The sequence below is a fragment of the Aythya ferina genome, assembly GCF_964211825.1.
Source record: "Aythya ferina genome assembly, contig: HAP1_SCAFFOLD_188, whole genome shotgun sequence".
Taxonomy (NCBI): domain Eukaryota; kingdom Metazoa; phylum Chordata; class Aves; order Anseriformes; family Anatidae; genus Aythya; species Aythya ferina.
The window spans coordinates 11,208-28,654 of record NW_028181344.1 but is presented as its reverse complement, the minus strand read 5'-3'; the positions used below and the strand labels follow the sequence as shown (position 1 = coordinate 28,654).

The 17,447-nt window shown below is 48.8% G+C and overlaps 1 long non-coding RNA gene across 1 annotated transcript; it reads left to right on the top strand.

Annotated features, from left to right (window-relative positions):
• Positions 1-13,369: 13,369 nt before the first annotated feature.
• Positions 13,370-16,693, top strand: LOC311428910. The gene is made up of 4 exons (XR_014687942.1): positions 13,370-13,432; positions 15,051-15,091; positions 15,362-15,415; positions 15,516-16,693. It is a non-coding gene; the product is annotated as an uncharacterized lncRNA (long non-coding RNA).
• The last annotated feature ends 754 nt before the right edge of the window (positions 16,694-17,447 follow it).

The window sequence follows — 17,447 nt, the reverse complement described above, 5'->3', positions numbered from 1 at the left end:
TCGAGGGCAGGTGAGGGAGCAGAGGTTAGGGAGCAGATGAGAGTAACTGTCCCAGCTGTGCTGTGGCTTTGGATGCTGCTTCAGCCTATGCTTTTCTTTTTGTTTCACAGGTGTGTCGCACAGGCTCAGAGGGGCCAAGCTGCACTCTGAAGAGCAGCACGGGAAGGGCGGGCTGTTTGTGAGCTGGATTGGAGCAGAACTGCCAAGTAGCACGAGGTGACTGCGAAGGGTCTTGCTTTGCAGGTGCCATGGCAGGCTCTCCACAGAAGCGGTTGAGGATTTGAGAGGAGGTTGCAGATCATCGAGGAGCGACACGTGCAGGGACGGCTTGAAAACGGTATGGCTGCTTTCTCTTCTGTTTATCAGGTGTCCCAGGCGACGTGGGCTGTGATGTTAGCCTTTAGGATCGGAACAAAGCAGGTGCTGATGGCGGTCTTCTTCGGTAGGCAAAGAGGTGCCCGAAGCCCCCTCCTGTGCAGCCTGAGCACGCCTCGCTGAGGATGAAGCTTGCTTTCCAGCAGTTCTGGAAACTGTGTTGAGGCTGAAATGCTGCGTCTGTGTTCGGGTTGGGGTTGCACCTTGGTGAGTGTAGGGATGGGTTTTAAGTGGGTGCAGCGGAGGGCCCGGCCCCAGTGTCCTGTAGTGTGTTTTGACCCATCAGCATAGCCTTTTGGTTCTCAGATAGCCTGCTGAAGGAAGTGATTTTTGCTGCGAGTGGAACGGAATTGATTTTGTTGGCGTATAATCTGTTCTGCTCCTAGATTTTTCTTTCTGCGTAAATAAAAGTTTGAGCTAATTCGAGCTGAAAAAGCTTCAGTTACTTGCTTGGTTGTGTTGTCCTTTCAATATTCAAAGCTGCAGCGAAAGCATGGGGATTGTTGCTTCTAGAAACACCCCAGTTCTCCTGTCTGCCCTCTGCATGCTGTTGAGCTAAGCCTTATAAATAAGTAAATAAACCACAGCTGCTGCTCCTCCTCTTTCTACTTTCATGTGCTTTGCCCCTCCCCTTTCCCAGGTGATTGGGTTTGGGTGCTGGGTGGGACCAAAAGGTATATGAGCCCCAAGTATGCCGTCAGAGAGCTCCTTCTGCCTGGGCTGCTCTTTGGGGGTAAGTGCTTTGTTTTTCCTTCAGTCAGTTGCCGGGTTCTCTAGGCAGGCTGGAGTCTATGGATTTCTGGAATTCTAAGGGCTTGGAATTCACTTCATAGAGGGATATGTAGCAGAGGTTGCTGGCTCACTTTTTTTTTGGGATGGTGGGATACGCTCCTGTGTTTGATCTGTATTTTAATCTCTAGATGAATCAACCCACTTGTGTAACTCTCCAGAGGACTAAAACCAGCTTGATGACATGCTACAAGAGGCTTGACCGTGTTGGTGCAGTATTACCAAGAGACTGAGCGGGGTCACCTTTTTCATCTGCAAAGGGTATGTCTGCCATTACCCCTGCCGGGGCTGCTATGCATTCATGGCCTTGTGGCATTTGTGGACTTCAGTTTGTTTGTTTGTTTGTTTGTTTGTTTTATTTGTCTGGCTCTGGTCTCTGTGTTTGAGTCCTCTGCATGTGCCGCACTGTTTGCGTATCCATTGTGGATGTGACCTTCTCTCTTTGTTTCTTGTAGCTCAGGGCGTAGGCACGGAAGCTTGAACGAAGCATGAGGGTGAGTGGACAGCAGTGGGGGCCCCGAGTTGCTCGGTGGACTGTGTGAGTCTGCTTCAGCTGTCGGGCCGGCTTTGCAAGTGCCTTGCGACAGCAGAGTACGTCTCCTGCCACGTTTCTGACACGTGCCAGACGTCAGCGGTTCCAGGGTTCCAGTTCCTGAAATGCTGGAGATGCTCGGAGCACGAGAGGAGCTGGGGCGGCTTCGGGGGGCTGGGGGAGAGGGGACAGGGGAGAGGGGGGCGGCTGCGGCGGCGGGGGGGGGCAGAGAGGGCAGCAGGAGGAGGTGCCGTTGCGTGCGCGTGGCCGACGCCCCTCTGGATTGGCTGGAGTGCTCCGTCCCGAGGCATGCTGGGAGCTGTAGTTCTGCGCTGCCGGGCGGCCACGTGGGCTCCGGGCTGCGCGGCCGGGCCGGGGCCGGGCCGGGGCCGGGCCGTGCGCGCCGGGAGGCGCAGGTTGCCGCTGGCGGCGAGCGCGGTTGCCGGCGGTGAGGCGAGCGAGAGCCTCCGGGGGTGCCTCCTCGGAGCGTCGGGCCGGGAGGGGCGGGGGGTGTTGAGGCCGGGCGCGGGTCCTCGCTGCGCTTGATCGTTGGGCTGCGCCGCGCCGCGCCTCGGAGGCTTTCCTCTCCCTGCGTCCTGACAGCCGGCTCTCTCCTTGTGCTGCGGTTCACCGGGGCAGAAGCAGCTCCCCGCCGCTAGGACCCCTGCGGGGTTTGTTGCCGAGCGAAGGTGGCGCACCGGGTAAAGCGAGGAAAGCCGCAGCTGGCGTGCTGCGGTCGCAGGGTTCTCAGGAGAGAGAGCAGCCCGTCCGTCCCGACTGCCCAGGTAAGTCGCAGCGACCTCGGGGTGGAATCAAGGCGTGCTCGTAAGCTTCCTGCAGCCCCGGCTCAAAGGCTTCATTGAATTTGCGGAAGCGCGAGCTGCTCGGCGCTGGGAAGCGCAAAGGGAAGGAAGGCACGTAGTGCCTGCCGAGTCGTAGTAGCCTCTTAGACCTAGAATGAACTGGCCTGTCAGGCTCTGTCTGTTGCTCAGTCTTTGGTACGAGAGGCTAAACTTTGTCCCGCCTCAGCTTTCGGAGTTGTCCTAGGAATAGACCGGTGCTTGCGGGGCTTTCCAGGACGCTGGTTGCGGTCAGTGAGGACAGACGTGAGAGGCAATTTCTGTCTGTCTGTCTGTCTGTCTCTTGGTTATGTCCCAAGAGTTTTGCTTGAACTGTGTGCAATAAAGGAGGCCTTGGGCCTGTACTGAGCAGCGAGAGAGAGCAAAACTCTGCGTAAGCACTGGCCGTGGCAACGTTGCTTGGGAGTTGAGCGGCTGGGGGTCTTTCCAGAGGTGGGGGGTCTTCCCAGCGGAACTCGGTACGCAGGCAGAAACGTGACCTTCGAGGTCTTTGTTTGTCTTGCGCTGCAGCTGTGGTATTTGCCCCATAACTGTATGGAGTTGCTGAATTCTAGAGGGGATGATGATAGAGACGTCCCTGGTTCAGCCTTTTTTTGCCGCAGTCCTTGCAGAAGTTGTGGAAAAATGAGTAGTATCCTTCTCTTTAAGTTCACCTTTTAAAGAGTTCTTCCTGCAGACTCCTGTCTCCGTGGTTTAGGTACGTGATTTGTGTGAAACAGAGCCAGGCTTTCCTGTTAACGAGTGCCCTGATTGAAATTCCCTGTTGTTGGAGAACAAGAACCATCAGTGGTGCTTGGCAGTTTAAAACCTCTTGGCTTACGCAAAGGCTAACTTGCCAAAGCGAATGGGAAGTAGCCTAAAGTTCAGTAAATGCGCTGAATAGAAAAGGCCGTCTTCTTGACGGGAAAAGAGCTTTGCAGAACGTGAGCTTTGTTTCCCGTAGGGCTCCCTGCTTGCCCACCTGTTCAGCGATTACTGCAGGCTTTGACTGGTCCCCTCAGGCCCAATATCGCACACGTGCTGTGCTGCAGACGGTGCCTTAGCTTCCTTGCCGTCTCGTGCTGCGTTACTTGTACCTGCGGAAAACTTACTTCAGTGTCACAGAAACCCCGTGGGAAGCGTTCCCGACTCACGCCGGTAGGACCATCCCGTCGCGGCTGGTAAAATCCAGGAGCAGGACGATGCTTGGAAGAACGTCACCTATGGAGGAGAAGACAACAGTCTCCTTCCTGTTAGGCAACAGGTTTCCAAGACTGGTTTCCCCACCCCCCTGTGCGTTTTGAAGGAGGCAGTCCCTAAGCTGATGCAATCCAACTATCCAACTGCATCTAAGATGCTGGTTGTTACTTCCATAAGCTATAAAGGAACTTAATGTGTTCTGTGTTTTTAGGTCGAGGCTCGTGTGCGTGAGTTTGGCTTGTCGCGATGGCCGGTGTAGATGATCGCTCACGTGCCCCAAAGCTCCTTGTGCTGATGCTGGATCTGCCCCACGGTAAAGGACCGCATGCTGTGTGTTCAGCTTTTCTTCCTTACCGTGTCGTCCGTATGTATGTATGTATTTACTTCTCTGAAGGAAAGGGTGGATTTTTCGTGGGTCCCTCTGTGCGCGTCTCGAACCAGGCTGCAGTAAATACGCGTAAGCGAGTAGGCTGCTGCAGCGCGTCCTGGACAGTATCAGGGTGCTACTCTGCTAGCAGTGGAGAGCTGGGTGAAGGTGCCCAGGGTAAGGGCTTGTTCTGCCTCAAGTTGAACAGAAAGTTTCAGGAGTTGAGCATCCCAGGGGATGTTTGTAGGACTGCTGTTAGACGATAAAGGTTCGGATGGCTGTCGACGAAGGGGATTTTGTTGGTTCTTTTTCGATAGCTGTTCCTGCCAAAGATCGCGTCGGTCACAAAAGGTAGTAGTAACCTTGCGGTTTCTATGTTCTGTAGCGTTTGTACTAAAATACACTGGCAGATGAATAAATGAGCAGGTACAAATACACGTGACTCTGTAGCTGAGACTAAATAACGTGCAGTTTCTTCTGTGTTTTATCTTTCAAAGCACATTGTTGCTGAGCGCCTGAGCTTTTTGCTCGCATTACCGAGGAAAGGAATGGCAGTGCTTCTTCCCCCCTCATCTCTCTTTTTTTTTTTTTTTTTTTTTCCCCCCCCCTCTCTTCTTCCTCGATGACAGGGTACTCAATGTTTTCCTCGGATGTCCACGTGAAAAACGAAATAAATAAATAAATGCTGATGGTGAAGACACTGACAGAATTGGGTGACATTTTCAAGGTAGAGGAGGGGCGAAGAATGTGGAAATTCCTGGTACATTAGTGGTGCTCTGTTAACAAAACTGACGTATACGCCACTTGCTGTTCCTAGTTTTTTGGTTTGGTTTTCCTTTCAGTAGTCTCCCCGAAGGCTTTTGCGGACACACGGTGTATCTTTTCTGTTCTTCCAGTATTCGTTTGTCAGGAAAGACGACCATGCAATCCGAGGGCTGTGGACAACCATCTACCAGGTGGTTGTTGCAGCCTCCATCGGTCATGTTATTTGTGCTTTTAGCTCGCCCTCTCCTATATCTTGAGTTGAATTTCTTTTTTTTTTTTTTTTTTTTGGCAACGCTATGTTTGCAGTGATAGCATTGCTGCCGAGGTATTTTTGACTAAAAATGATCTTAACTGTAGTAGTGAATTCACAGAGTGTGGCTTTGTGTAACGACTCCCGCGATCACAACTTTTTTTTTTTTTTTTTTTCCTTTGTCACAGATAGGAGGAAAGCTCTTTCCGGAGAGATGGAAAGAAAGTTGTTTCAGAATACGTTCAGAATGTCTGAAGTTGTTTTGGAATTTTTTTTTGTTTTGTTTTTTTTTTTTAGTAGTTAACGGTAGTACAGCCCACAGAGCAATTTCTTTGTGCGTGAGAACTCGCGGGTTAACTGAAAGTTACTTGTTTTATTATAAAACTAGGATTTGAAGCCACGGGCATTCAGAAATGCATATGATATGTCTTGTCACAATCTTCTAGATCAGCTAACCGGAATGAGAACCAATCTTCTGAAAACACACAGGGATATCGTGGGGCAGGATGAAGGTAAATGGACACAATTATTTATTAATATTCTGGTACAGCTATTTAATTCACCTAAGTAGTGTTTCTGTCCTCGGTGTGGGAGAGGAAGTAGACTTTGCATCGTTTCTTGGGTCAGTCGTCCTTCCCTAGATTCCGAAGGAAAAGAATGAAATTTCTGCCTTCTGTCACAAAACATGTTGTGCGTGCTTGGAATTTGAAAATTCAGTTTCATGGGTGAGCTTTCCTGTGCAACAGGATGCAGTAGATGTTCTTATAGTGATGGTGAAAGGAAAGAGGGGCTTTATTTGCCTTTTGCTTTTCCTTTGTTTTGTAGAGGGAGGAAATAGTGATTTCTAGATCTTAAATGCTAACACTGGAAATGGAAGCATGCGAGGCTTGTATTTCCTTAGTCTTAAGGTAGACTAAATTTAGATACCTTGTTCTGCTGCAGACTGCCTTCACGGCGTTCCTGTTGCTCAAAGGGGAAATCATCAGGAGTAGTTGAAAATGATGCCTTCACCCCTTCGGGAGATTGATCCAGATCAACCAAAAAGGCTTCTTCATACACTTGGCAGTCTGTTCAAACAGGATGAGAAGGTAGGAGAAGTCTTGCTATCTGCTGTATCATTATTTGAAAAGTAACTGAATTGTAACACGGAGGCAAATACTCTGGTAGTGAATTGACGAAGCAATTGTTTTTTACTTATATTAAAAAAAAAAAAAAAAAGTCTTTTCAGGGTACGATGATAGATGAAGCAGATAAATTTGTTGCTGGGCCTCAGAATAAGATCAAGCGTCCTGGAGAGCCCAATACTCCAGCATCACTAAAGAGAGAAGGCGTAGCACGTCGCCGCTATTGCGACGGCCACAGTCACTGTTGTGACAAACCATGTTGGTGGGAAAGGGCCACCCTGTGCTGCTGGATCTCCGTCACCATATCTGAACCTCAAAGGCATGCCAACAAATAAAGGTGTGTTGGAGTTGTTGTAGTACAGGAACTTGTGTGGTCATAAATGGACATAGTGTGCAGGAAAAAAAAAAAAAAGGTCTCCGTGCTTTCCGTGTTAATTCAAAAGGACACGTAAGTTTTAGAGTTAATTGGGACTGAATTTCTTTGGTCGGCTTAGACAAACAGGCTGTTGCTATAGGTAACGAAGTCCTGAATGAGCAATAATTTGGAACTGTTTCTAAAAAGTGCTGAAACCTTTCACCACGATGGTTTGGCGGTAGCAAGGATTTCATTTCAGCTTTTAATTCTCATTTGTGTATTCTATAGTGGGGAAGGGAGAAGTGGGGAAGGAAAGTGTGTAAAAAAAAAAAAAAAAAAAAAAATTTAAATTTCTCACAAATAGTAATTTACCCACCTGTTGCAGCAGAGTCGAAAGAAAAATTTGCTGGAACTGGGGGAAGGAGGGGAAACTTTAGTTTGCTTTAGTCACTGAAATGGGAATACAGCAAATAACTTCACGACAGTCATATGAGACGGTAGCAGCCCAAAAGGAGGTATTCCTGTGGTTGCGTCAAAGGGTGAATAAAACTACTGAAGTGATCTGACAGTGCTGAGTAACTCTCTCCACAGTACTTTCAACAAGAAGGGATGCAGAATAATGTCCTTCTGTGTTTTTTGATCCTGCAGTTATATGCACTACTAAGCTCCTTCTTAATTTTCAGACACTGGTATCAGTACTGTCCAAGATGGTAATGGAGAGAAGAAAGCAGAAAACTGTCAGTTGCTGGAAGAGCAAATTGATGGCTTGTCTGTGCAAATGGCTTCTTCGGTTCCAGCTGTTAAGGGAGAGGATGAAATGTCACCTGGTGACTTAGACTCTCTACATGATGAGTTCAATTGCTTAAATGATGCAAAGATGGCTTGGATCGTAAACCTGGTACCAATGCACTTGTTCGAGGGCCTCTAAATTACAGCGTGGCTGGAGATGACCAAAAACGAGTGATGGAGTCTACTTCTGAATCTGTGCCAAATTGATTTAAAATAACACCTACAATGTTGGAGGGAAGCGATGCTGGTATTAAAATCAGAGTGGTGAAAGAGGTTTGCAAACGTGGAAGAAGTAAGTTCTTTATTAGTGTATTAAAAATAGGCTAGGGGTACAGAAGACTTTTTCTTGAAATGAGGATCTATTTTGAAAATAAAACCTCAGATTTGGAATGATTTTTGATTACTCGTGTACAAGTAGTGGAAGAACAAGAAAGTAAGTACATGTATTCACAGTCCAACTTTATATCCTCACCGTCCTTACTGCAGTACTCTTAAGCAGGCTTAGTCACAGCACCATTCGTGTTTTCATAGTTGCTTCAGAGAAGAAAACACAGAAACCAATGAAAAAATACTGTTGTTTCACATCTAAGGTGTCCGGTTCATTCTTTTGCGCTACTTTTTTTTTTTTTTTTTGTTAAACTTTATACGAGACAATCGTGCTCATGCTCCACATAGATCGGTCATCTTGTAAAGAGTAGTTATCTTAAACCTCTGCTTTCAAAAATGACAGCTCTAGGTTGAAACATGGCTCGGTATCCCTTTGTTTCTATTAACTGCTGATCATGGCAGCGTGTTCGTGGAGATACAAGGCTTCTCTGCTGATTAAACCTAGTCTGCATTTTCCAAGGGCAGGTGTTTCTAGATACTGCTCTTTTAAGAGAAGAAAATTCAGCGTTACATTTGAATATCAGCTAATCGATATCACTTCAAATTATTGGTATGCTGGCTTTTTTTTCTTACGTGCATTACTGTATGCAGAAATGGGAAACTCTAGGCTTTGTTGTTTTTCCTTTGGCTGTTGAGATTTACTGAAAATGCATTTACAAGATCTGTTTCTAATATCTGTTTGGATCTCTTGTTTAAGATCGTGAAAAAAATCTTCTCTCTTCTTGAGGAGGTACGTACAAGGACGGATGGAAACTCAGAAGTATTTCATTGAATTTGCTATAAGGGAAGGAGCAAGGTTTGTATAGATACGAATGATTCGGAGTTAAACGCTAACGTTGTTCATGATAGCAAATCTCAGTCTTTTCCAAAACAAGTGTTTTGTTTTGACATACTTAAATTATTACAGTTTCAGCGGTCAAACTGCCGTTGTATTTTCTGAAGTAAATGGTCGTTACCTAGAGCTGAAGTGTGAAATAGAAAGATACGGGTGGTTATGGAAGAAAGACCCAGAATTTGCGTGGGTTGGGGAAAGATGGCTGTATCAAATTAAATTTGCCATTCTGATGTCAGAAATGAGGGAAGCTCTTCCATGCTGGAAACAGAGAGCCTCCGCTAATACTGTTTGTCGTGGCCAAATAATACTGAGTTATTTAACTGCTGTTTTTGGAAGAAGAAATGAAATTACTTCCCTAGGTTTAAAAATCGTGTCTTAATACAGCACTTAGAGAGAACGCTAGAGGAGCTAGAGTTCAACAGCCTACCCAACAGAGTTAATCAGGTGAACGGTAGATAATAGTGTACCAGCCAGAGGAATACGGACCGGGAATGAGTTTGCTGTGCCGCAGAAGAGTGGAAGAGGACGTAGCTGTTGCCCTCGCCATCCTGGCGGTCAAGTGATCTTACTGTCAGAGTCCGAGAAGAAGCAGCAGAGCTTTAACTTTACGAACCTCTATCGGCAGAAGCTGGGCTGTAACCTTAAGGACGTGCTACGAAAGGTGTGGCTTTTTTCCTGTGGAGGGTGCTCTTTGCTCAACAGGCTGAAAAAAATAACCATTGCTGCCCCTCCTGCAGGTGGTGAGAATTTACTCACTTGAATACTGTCATTAGCCGTTTTACGTGCAATAGGCAGTGGATCGCACTAAAATGGGGCACTGTCAAATGCACACAGTGTCTGCATTGTGGAGAGATCCCATCTGTTGTGTCCCCCCCCCCCCCCAATAAAAAACCAACCAACCAACCAAAACTCCCAGAAACACCTGCACTGGTAATACTGCATGTTGCCAGCACAGAGACGAGGGCCTTGTTCCCGAGAACTGCTAGCCATGCCTTTAAACTTGAGATTCAGCATAGATCGAGAGTAAAGAAACTGCTGTTGTGTTAATGAAAGCTAAAGACAGCCCTGTGACTGTTACCACTTGGTGGTTACTAAACAATCTACCTCAGACTCTCTTCTGTTTTTATCTGCAGACATTATGAAAGCGCACCTGAGGCTTCCCAGGTCCCTGACTTCAGTTCTCTTTCCTCCCGTGAGGAGGACGGGGATTCTTCAGGTGGCCTTGCCTTGGCACACGCTGTGCTTTGGAAGCACTAAAAAGAAATGCTTTTAAAAGTGTGCATTTATTTTAATGTTCATACAAAAGAGATTGGTTTTGAACAGTGTTGTTACCGGATCACTAATTTGATATTTTAACTGTATGCATTTTTTTGAACATAGGTGTGTGTGTGTGTGTGTGTGTGTATATATATATATATAAAAAAAAAAAAAAACGTTTTATTAATTCTCGTTAAGTGCCGATCTGAGGAGTCTGTAATGGGCAGCGCTGAATTCCTCAAATTGTCTGTCACCAACAGACCGCTAATATTTTTTGTGAAACCAGTCTGCATATCCTGAAACCCCACTTCTGGTAATAGCTGCGGAATGTGTTTGTTACTTACCTCCCGGTAGCACGTACCCTGGAGCACCTGCCTCATCAGTCAGCTCAGCCTGTACAGGGTGTACATTTTTGCTCCAAGGCTAAAGTGTTAAAGACACCAAGTTCCAGCTTACCAAATCCTTGGTTACCCGAGTTAATATCCTCCCTTCCGTTCCTCTTACTCTTTTGTTCAAAGGTAATGTTGTGAATCACAGAAAATGCAACGAAGACTGGAGCACCTGCACGTAATTAATATTTTCCTTTTAAACGGTAATATGCCAGTAGTAAGTGGCTCTTCAGATAATTTTATTTTCGGTTGTTCTCATTTAAAAACAGTCTCCTGCTCCTTTAACAGCTTTCTTTTAAAAGACAGGTTGAAGTTGTGCTGGCGTTAAGAAGCTCTTCACAAGGTACTGGGGCTGTCCTGAGGATTCCACTTGACCAGCCAGCAGAAGAGGCAGGGAAACATACTTACATTGATGGCCTGAACTTCTCTTCCTATTACTCTTTTTAGTACTAGCCAGCGTGTGTGAGACATCTTTTCCTTCTCCTGTGAAGCAGTGGGCTGGTCTTTCTGGAAGAGGTTGTTTGACCATTGGAATTACACCAGTGAGATTCAAGAAGGAAATAAAATCCAAAAGCAGCAGCGTATCTTTATTACTACGTTAAGTGAGAAAGTGACACTTGGAACGAACTCGTTATAAACAATTCTGAACTCTTTTCTTAGCGGGAACGTACTTGAAAAAAAAAACAAACGAACCACAGGAGTACCTTGGAATACATAGGGCGATTCATCCCTTCAGGATCATTACACGGCAGCTGTATGTCACCACAATACACCTCTTTTGCTTAATGGTGGACTTCTCAGAGGGAATTTACTTGGGTCAGGTATACTGTGTGTATGTGGTTTTATGCACGTAGAACTGCCTGTACTACACTATCTTTTAAATAGGTGGTGGTAAGAGGAGACAGCTTTCTTCTAGTAGATTCTTCCTTAAGTTTCTTTAGTGATTCCGGGGGCGCTCACTTGACCGTGATGTGCCTGACCTGGTTAGCATCTAAACCTCCTCCTCTGATGTGGTACAGCTGTCTGCTAAATTAGTTACAGAAAGATGGTGACTTTAACTCAGACAGTTCTCTCTTACCTCTCTATTGTTTTATCTGGATAATTTGAATTTGGATTAGATGCCTTACACTGAAACGGACGCGAGTCTGTGAGAAGAAAGCCAGGCGTCCTTGGAGACTGTGCCAATGAAAAGGGGAAGAAAAATGAGTGGAATAAATCTGAGTGCACATAGTCCTGCATCCCGAAGGGAGCACAGAAGGAAGGTTGCTTGCTTAGAAGAGCAGTGGATGCTTCGTGCCCGCCTTAAAGAGAATATTAACAGAGAGAATTCTTTGTAAGACAAGCTGCCCCGCGGGGTGTGGGTAGCAAATACGTTGGAAAAAATACAGCCACAAGCTCCGAATGGCACAGTAGGCGAGCTGTGATCCGCCCGACAAGGCCTCCCGCGGGCGCCCTCTGCCGCCACCTGCTGGTGGAAAACGAGTACTGCAGGCGGCCGAGGGGCGCGCATGCGCGGTGGCACCGGCGGGCGCCCTCTGCCGCCACCTGCTGCTGTTACTCGGGTACTGCAGGCGGCCGAGGGGCGCGCATGCGCGGTGGGGGTCCGGTGGCGCCCCCTGCCGCCACCTGCTGGTGGTGAAGGGGTACTGCAGGCAGCCGGGGGGCGCCCTCTGCCGCCACCTGCTGGTGGGAAGCGAGTACTGCAGGCTGCCGGGCGCCACGAATGCCGCATGACGCCCGTGGGCACCCTCTGCCGCCATCTGCTGGTGGAAAACGAGTACTGCAGGCGGCCGGGGGGCGCGCAACGCGCGGTGACGCCCGCGGGCGCCCTCTGCCGCCACCTGCTGGTGGGAAGCAAGTACTGCAGGCGGCCGGGGGACGCGCATGCGCCGTGGGGTCCGGTGGCGCCCTCTGCCGCCACCTGCTGGTGCAAAACGAATACTGCAGGCGGCCGGGGGACGCGCATGCGCGTTGGCACCCGCGGGCGCCCTCTGCCGCCACCTGCTGGTGGGAAGCGAGTACTGCAGGCGGCCGGGGGGCGCGCATGCGCGGTGACGCCCGCGTGCGCCCTCTACCGCCACCTGCTGGTGGGAAGCGAGTACTGCAGGCGGCCGGGGGGCGCGCATGCGCGGTGACGCCCGCGGGCGCCCTCTGCCGCCACCTGCTGGTTTTAATCGGGTACTGCAGGCGGCCGGGGGGCGCGCATGCGCGGTGACGCCCGCGGACGCCCTCTGCCGCCACCTGCTGGTTTTAATCGGGTACTGCAGGCGGCCGAGGGGCGCGCATGCGCGGTGACGCCCGCGGGCGCCCTCTGCCGCCACCTGCTGGTTTTAATCGGGTACTGCAGGCGGCCGGGGGGCGCGCATGCGCGGTGGGGCCCCGGGGGCGCCCTCTGCCGCCACCTGCTGGTTTTAATCGGGTATTGCAGGCGTCCGGGGGGCGCGCATGCGCGGTGACGCCCGCGGGCGCCCTCTGCCGCCACCTGCTGGTGGAGAACTAGTACTGCAGGCGGCCGAGGGGGGCGCATGCGCGGTGAGGCCCGGGGGCGCCCTCTGCCGCCTCCTGCTGGTGGAAAACGAGTACTGCAGGCGGCCGAGGGGGGCGCATGCGCGGTGGGGCCCGGGGGCGCCCTCTGCCGCCTCCTGCTGGTGGAAAACGAGTACTGCAGGCGGCCGTGGGGCCGTGCATGCGCGTTGCTTATTACGTCGTTGTTTTTTTTGCTGTGTAATTTCCTACGCTCCTAGATTTTTCTTCATATGTAAATCACACAGAATCACAGATCTTCTAGGTTGGAAGAGACCTCAAGATCATTGAGTCCAACCTCTGACCTAACACTAACGTTTGAGCTAATTCCCGTGGAAAATATTTCATTTACTTTCTTGGTTGTATTGTCCTTTCTATGTTCAAAGCTGAGGCATAAATACGGTAAATTTTGCTTCTAGAAACACCCCAGTTCTTTTGTCTGCACTCTGCATGCTGTAAACTAGGGATAGGCACAAAAAAAAACAAATAAATAAATAAATAAAAGAACACAGCTGCTGCTGCTCCTGCTCTCTTTCTTGTGGTTTGCCCCCTCCTCTTTCCCAGGTGATTGGGTTTGGGTGCTGGGCGGGGCCAAATGGTATAGGAGCCCCAGGCACGGCATCAGAGAGCTCCTTCTGCCCGGGCTGCTCTTTGGGGTCAGTGCTTTGTTGATGCTTCTGTTAGCTACATGCAGGGTTCTTTTGGTGGGTCAGGGTCTGGTACGATCTTTTAGAGGAAACCGATCTAGTAGTATGTGCATTTATTGCTTGAAGCTCTTTGGAGGTGATTAATTGTTATAGCACATTTATGGATAGGATGTCAATGTTATTTTGTGCGTTTGCTTTGTTGTTCTAGGTCCCTCGTGATTTTTGCAGGGTTACAGGGCAGATGCCACCAGATCTACCCCTTTTGTTGTTTTTGTTTTGTTTGATTTTTTTTTCTTCTTGATTTTTCTTTTTCTTTTTTGGAAGGGGGTTTGGGATTTGAGCATCTCAATTTTGCGGGTTTGGGATTTGAGCGTCTTAATTTATTGGGTTAGGGGTTTTAGGCATAGGACTTCAGGGGTTTAGTGTGGTAAATAGTTTGGGTTAGGTCCGTAGGGGTTTCGAGGATGTTTAGGGATAGGGCTTGAGGCTTTTTTGTGTAAGGGCGGGAAGGGCTAGGGTTACAGTGAGTGCTGTTAAATGTAGTTCTCGAAAACTCGGCCTCTGATTGGCCGTGCTGGCTGTCCAGGGAATTCTGGTAGGTGTAGTTTTCCGGCACCAGGCTTCCGGTAGGCCGTGTTGACTGCCCGGAGCATGCCGGGAGATGTAGTTCTGGGACTCCGAACTTCCGGGAGGCCATGTTGGGTGCCCGGAGCATGCCGGGCAATGTAGTTCTGGGCCTCCGGACCTCCGGGAGGCCATGTTGAGCGCCCAGAGCATGCCTGGAAATGAAGTTCTCGGGAACCAGGGTTGGGCTTAGGGACTAGGGCTGGGGCTAGGGTTAGAGTTTAGGGTGAGGGTTGGGGTTAGGGTTAGGGCTAGTGAATGCTGGTTCTCTGTGTTTGCAGATGACGGTGAGCGTGTTTAAACTAATTCCAGTTGAAGAAGTTTCAGTTACTTGCTTGGTGCCGTTATCAGTTCAACATTAAAAGCTGCAGCAAAAGCAAAAGGGGATTTTTGCTTCTAGAAACACCACAGGTCTCTTGTCTGCTCTCTGAATGTTTTTGAGATAAAACAGATTTTAAAAAACAAAGGAAAGGAAAGGAAAGGAAAACAAAACAAAACACAGCTGCTCCTTTTGCTCTCTTCCTACTTTCATGTGCTTTGCCCCTCCCCTTTCCCAGGTGATTGGGTTTGGGTGCTGGGCGGGGCTAAATGCTATATGAGCCCCAGGCATGCCATCAGAGAGCTCCTTCTGCCTGGGCTGCTCTTTTGGGGACAGTGCTTTGTTTTTCCTTCTGTCCGTTGCAGGGTTGTTTAGGCAGGCTGGAGTCTATGGATTTCTGGATTTTAAGTGCTTGGAATTCACTTAGTAGAGGGATGTTTAGTAGGGGCTGCTGGCTCAGTTTGGGGCGCGGTTGTCACTGCAGTTATTTTCCTACAGCCAATAGAGTAAAATTCCAGTTTGCCTTTTAGAGGTGCTATAAGTGGGTAAAGAGAACAGATGGAAGCGTGTGCCACGTGGGGTAGGCAAGCGGCTGAGGTACAGGAGGGGATGAGAGCATGTGATTTTTTTTCTGGGGATGAAATGGACTCAATTTTGTTGGTGTATAATCTGTTCTGCTCCTAGATTTTTCTTTCAATGTGAAGAAAAGTTTGAGCTAATTCCAGGTAAGAAAGTTCCAGTTACTTGCTGGGTCGTATTGTCCTTTTAATATTCAAAGCTACAGCAAAAGCGTGGGGATTGTTGCTTCTAGAAACACCCCAGTTTTCTTGTCTGCACTCTGCATGCCGTTGAGCTAAAGCAGACTAAAAAATAAATAAATACAGGAAACACACACACAAAAACCAACAATAACAAAAACAACAACAACAAAAAAAACACACCATTGGGTGATGTGTTGTGAACGCAACGATCATTTAATCCCTTTGTTTTCCCAGGTGGTGTGGATGATACTGGTTGCACTGTTGGAGCTTGGATTTGGAGAGGAACAGGTGAGCATAGTTGTATGTTGCATCAGCAGTAGTCAGTGTTGTGGAGAAGGTGGGCATCATGACCGGCATGCTAGTGAATGCTGGTACTCTGTTTTTGCAGCTGATGATGAGCCTGGCAATTGACTAAGATGACGACCAGTGCCTGTGTATTTCTTGAGGCGGAGGGAATTTACCATGCAGCAACCTGAGAGCTAAGTTGGGGGGCACCTGGTATTTGCATATCTGGGGTGGCTAATGGGAGCTGGGAGCCAGAGCAGCGTGGAGCCAGCTGGCTGAAAATACTTGGTGCCGCTGCGAGGGTGGTTCAGGCTGGGTCACGTTCAGGCTGCTTGTGGCTGGGTCACCAGGCTAATAGAAGCAGCGGGATTATTTTGTAGCGTGAGTGCGTGCGCCAGGCAGGACAGTTTCCTTCTGTTCGTCTGTCCTGTAGTGTTGCTTCTGCAATGTCTGTTCTGTGCTTCTCGGGTCTTGATATCCTTCTAGCTTTTTACACTGGACAGACCAGACAGGCGACTTGGTAGCGGTGCTGAAGGGCCTCAGTGCTTGTTTTGTCATCGTGGCTCTGATCCGAGCACTTCTTGTCTTGCAGTCGCTGCTTGAAGTGCAGTTCTGTTTCAGGTCTCGTGCATCATATTCGGTTTGAGATCGCATCTGTTTCCATCCTCGCTCTTGTGGAAGTCATCTGGGCCGCATCAGGAGCTCTTGCTTGGGAATTGATTTCCTAAGCGTCGTCTTATGTGATTAAGGAGGTATTGGGGAGGCAAGGACAGTCCCCAGACAAGGACTGTATATCTCGAAACAAGACACCGGAACTCACGATAAGGAAGCGGCAGACGGACAGAGAAACAAATGTAAGGACTATAAATCTCAAAACTGGACGTTGGAATTCATTATAAAGACACAACAAAGGGAAGAATTAGCAACAGCCAGCTCTTGCGATTAAGAAACATGCCAACTCAGCGGATTCCTGACCAAAGGTGAAAAGTACAATGTGAGGAAGACTCGGGGTCTTCCTCCCAAAGACCCCTGCCCACGTCCCAAAGGCCCCTGCCCACAGTTCTTGGGAGGCTCTACTCAGGCGCAAGGTGCCAAAAGGCTAATTAGCATGAGAAGCGAGGGAAGGCGGGGGTAGGCAATGAATATGTATAGACGCCGGTAGAATATTGATAGATTGATTGTATAAATTCAAGACTGCTTTCTGCTTTGGGTATGCACGATAGGTGGAGAGATCCCCCCGTGCATCCAGCGCTGCAATAAAGAATATACCGCTTAAAGGAATTTCGGCTTCGATCTTTGAATCATATGGGTTTTTCAGTCCCCATCCTTCTGGTCTCTTGTCTTGAAGGAAGGCTTTTTAGGCCTCCATCACCCCAGTTCTGGCAGTGTCTTCCAGTCGCGTGTCGTGACATTTGAGTCTCTCCTTGGGTCTGGTGCAGAGCACCTGTTGTGACTTGCTGTTGCCATAGGGCTTCCCTCCGGGGGTCACTTTTTCTTGCGCCTTGTGTTGTGTGTTTTGTTTGTAGTGTTTGTGGCGTGGCTGTGTGTGTATGTGTTTGGTCTGGAGCTGTCCTGCCTGGCAGTTAGTGATGACAGCTAACGTGGCAGTGCATGGGTGTGCTAATACATTGTCCGGACTGTGTTGGCGAAGACATCTGGTCTGCCTCTGGGCACGTACTGAAGGGCAGCAGGCACAGTCATCTCTGTGGTGTTTGTCAGATGTGCGTGTGGGGGGGAAGAGTTGAGCTGCTTGTGAGCAGCTGCTCGCATAGTGCTTGAACGGTGTGCTTGAGGAGGAGGTCTGTGGAATCTTGAAAGCTTACAGATAAGGGGTTTTTGAAACTTTTATTTTTATTTCTCTCCTGTCCCCAGTAGAGCGTAAACCTTTGGAGGAACCTGTCACAGGAAAGAGCTCCTTCCGGAACTGTTCAGCGCTCCGTAGGCAGCTCGGTGACTGGCTTGGTCTACTTCTGAGGTGTGCTGAGGTATGGGGGCTGCTGTTTTGAAATGATAATATTGTAAGCGGGGTCCCTTT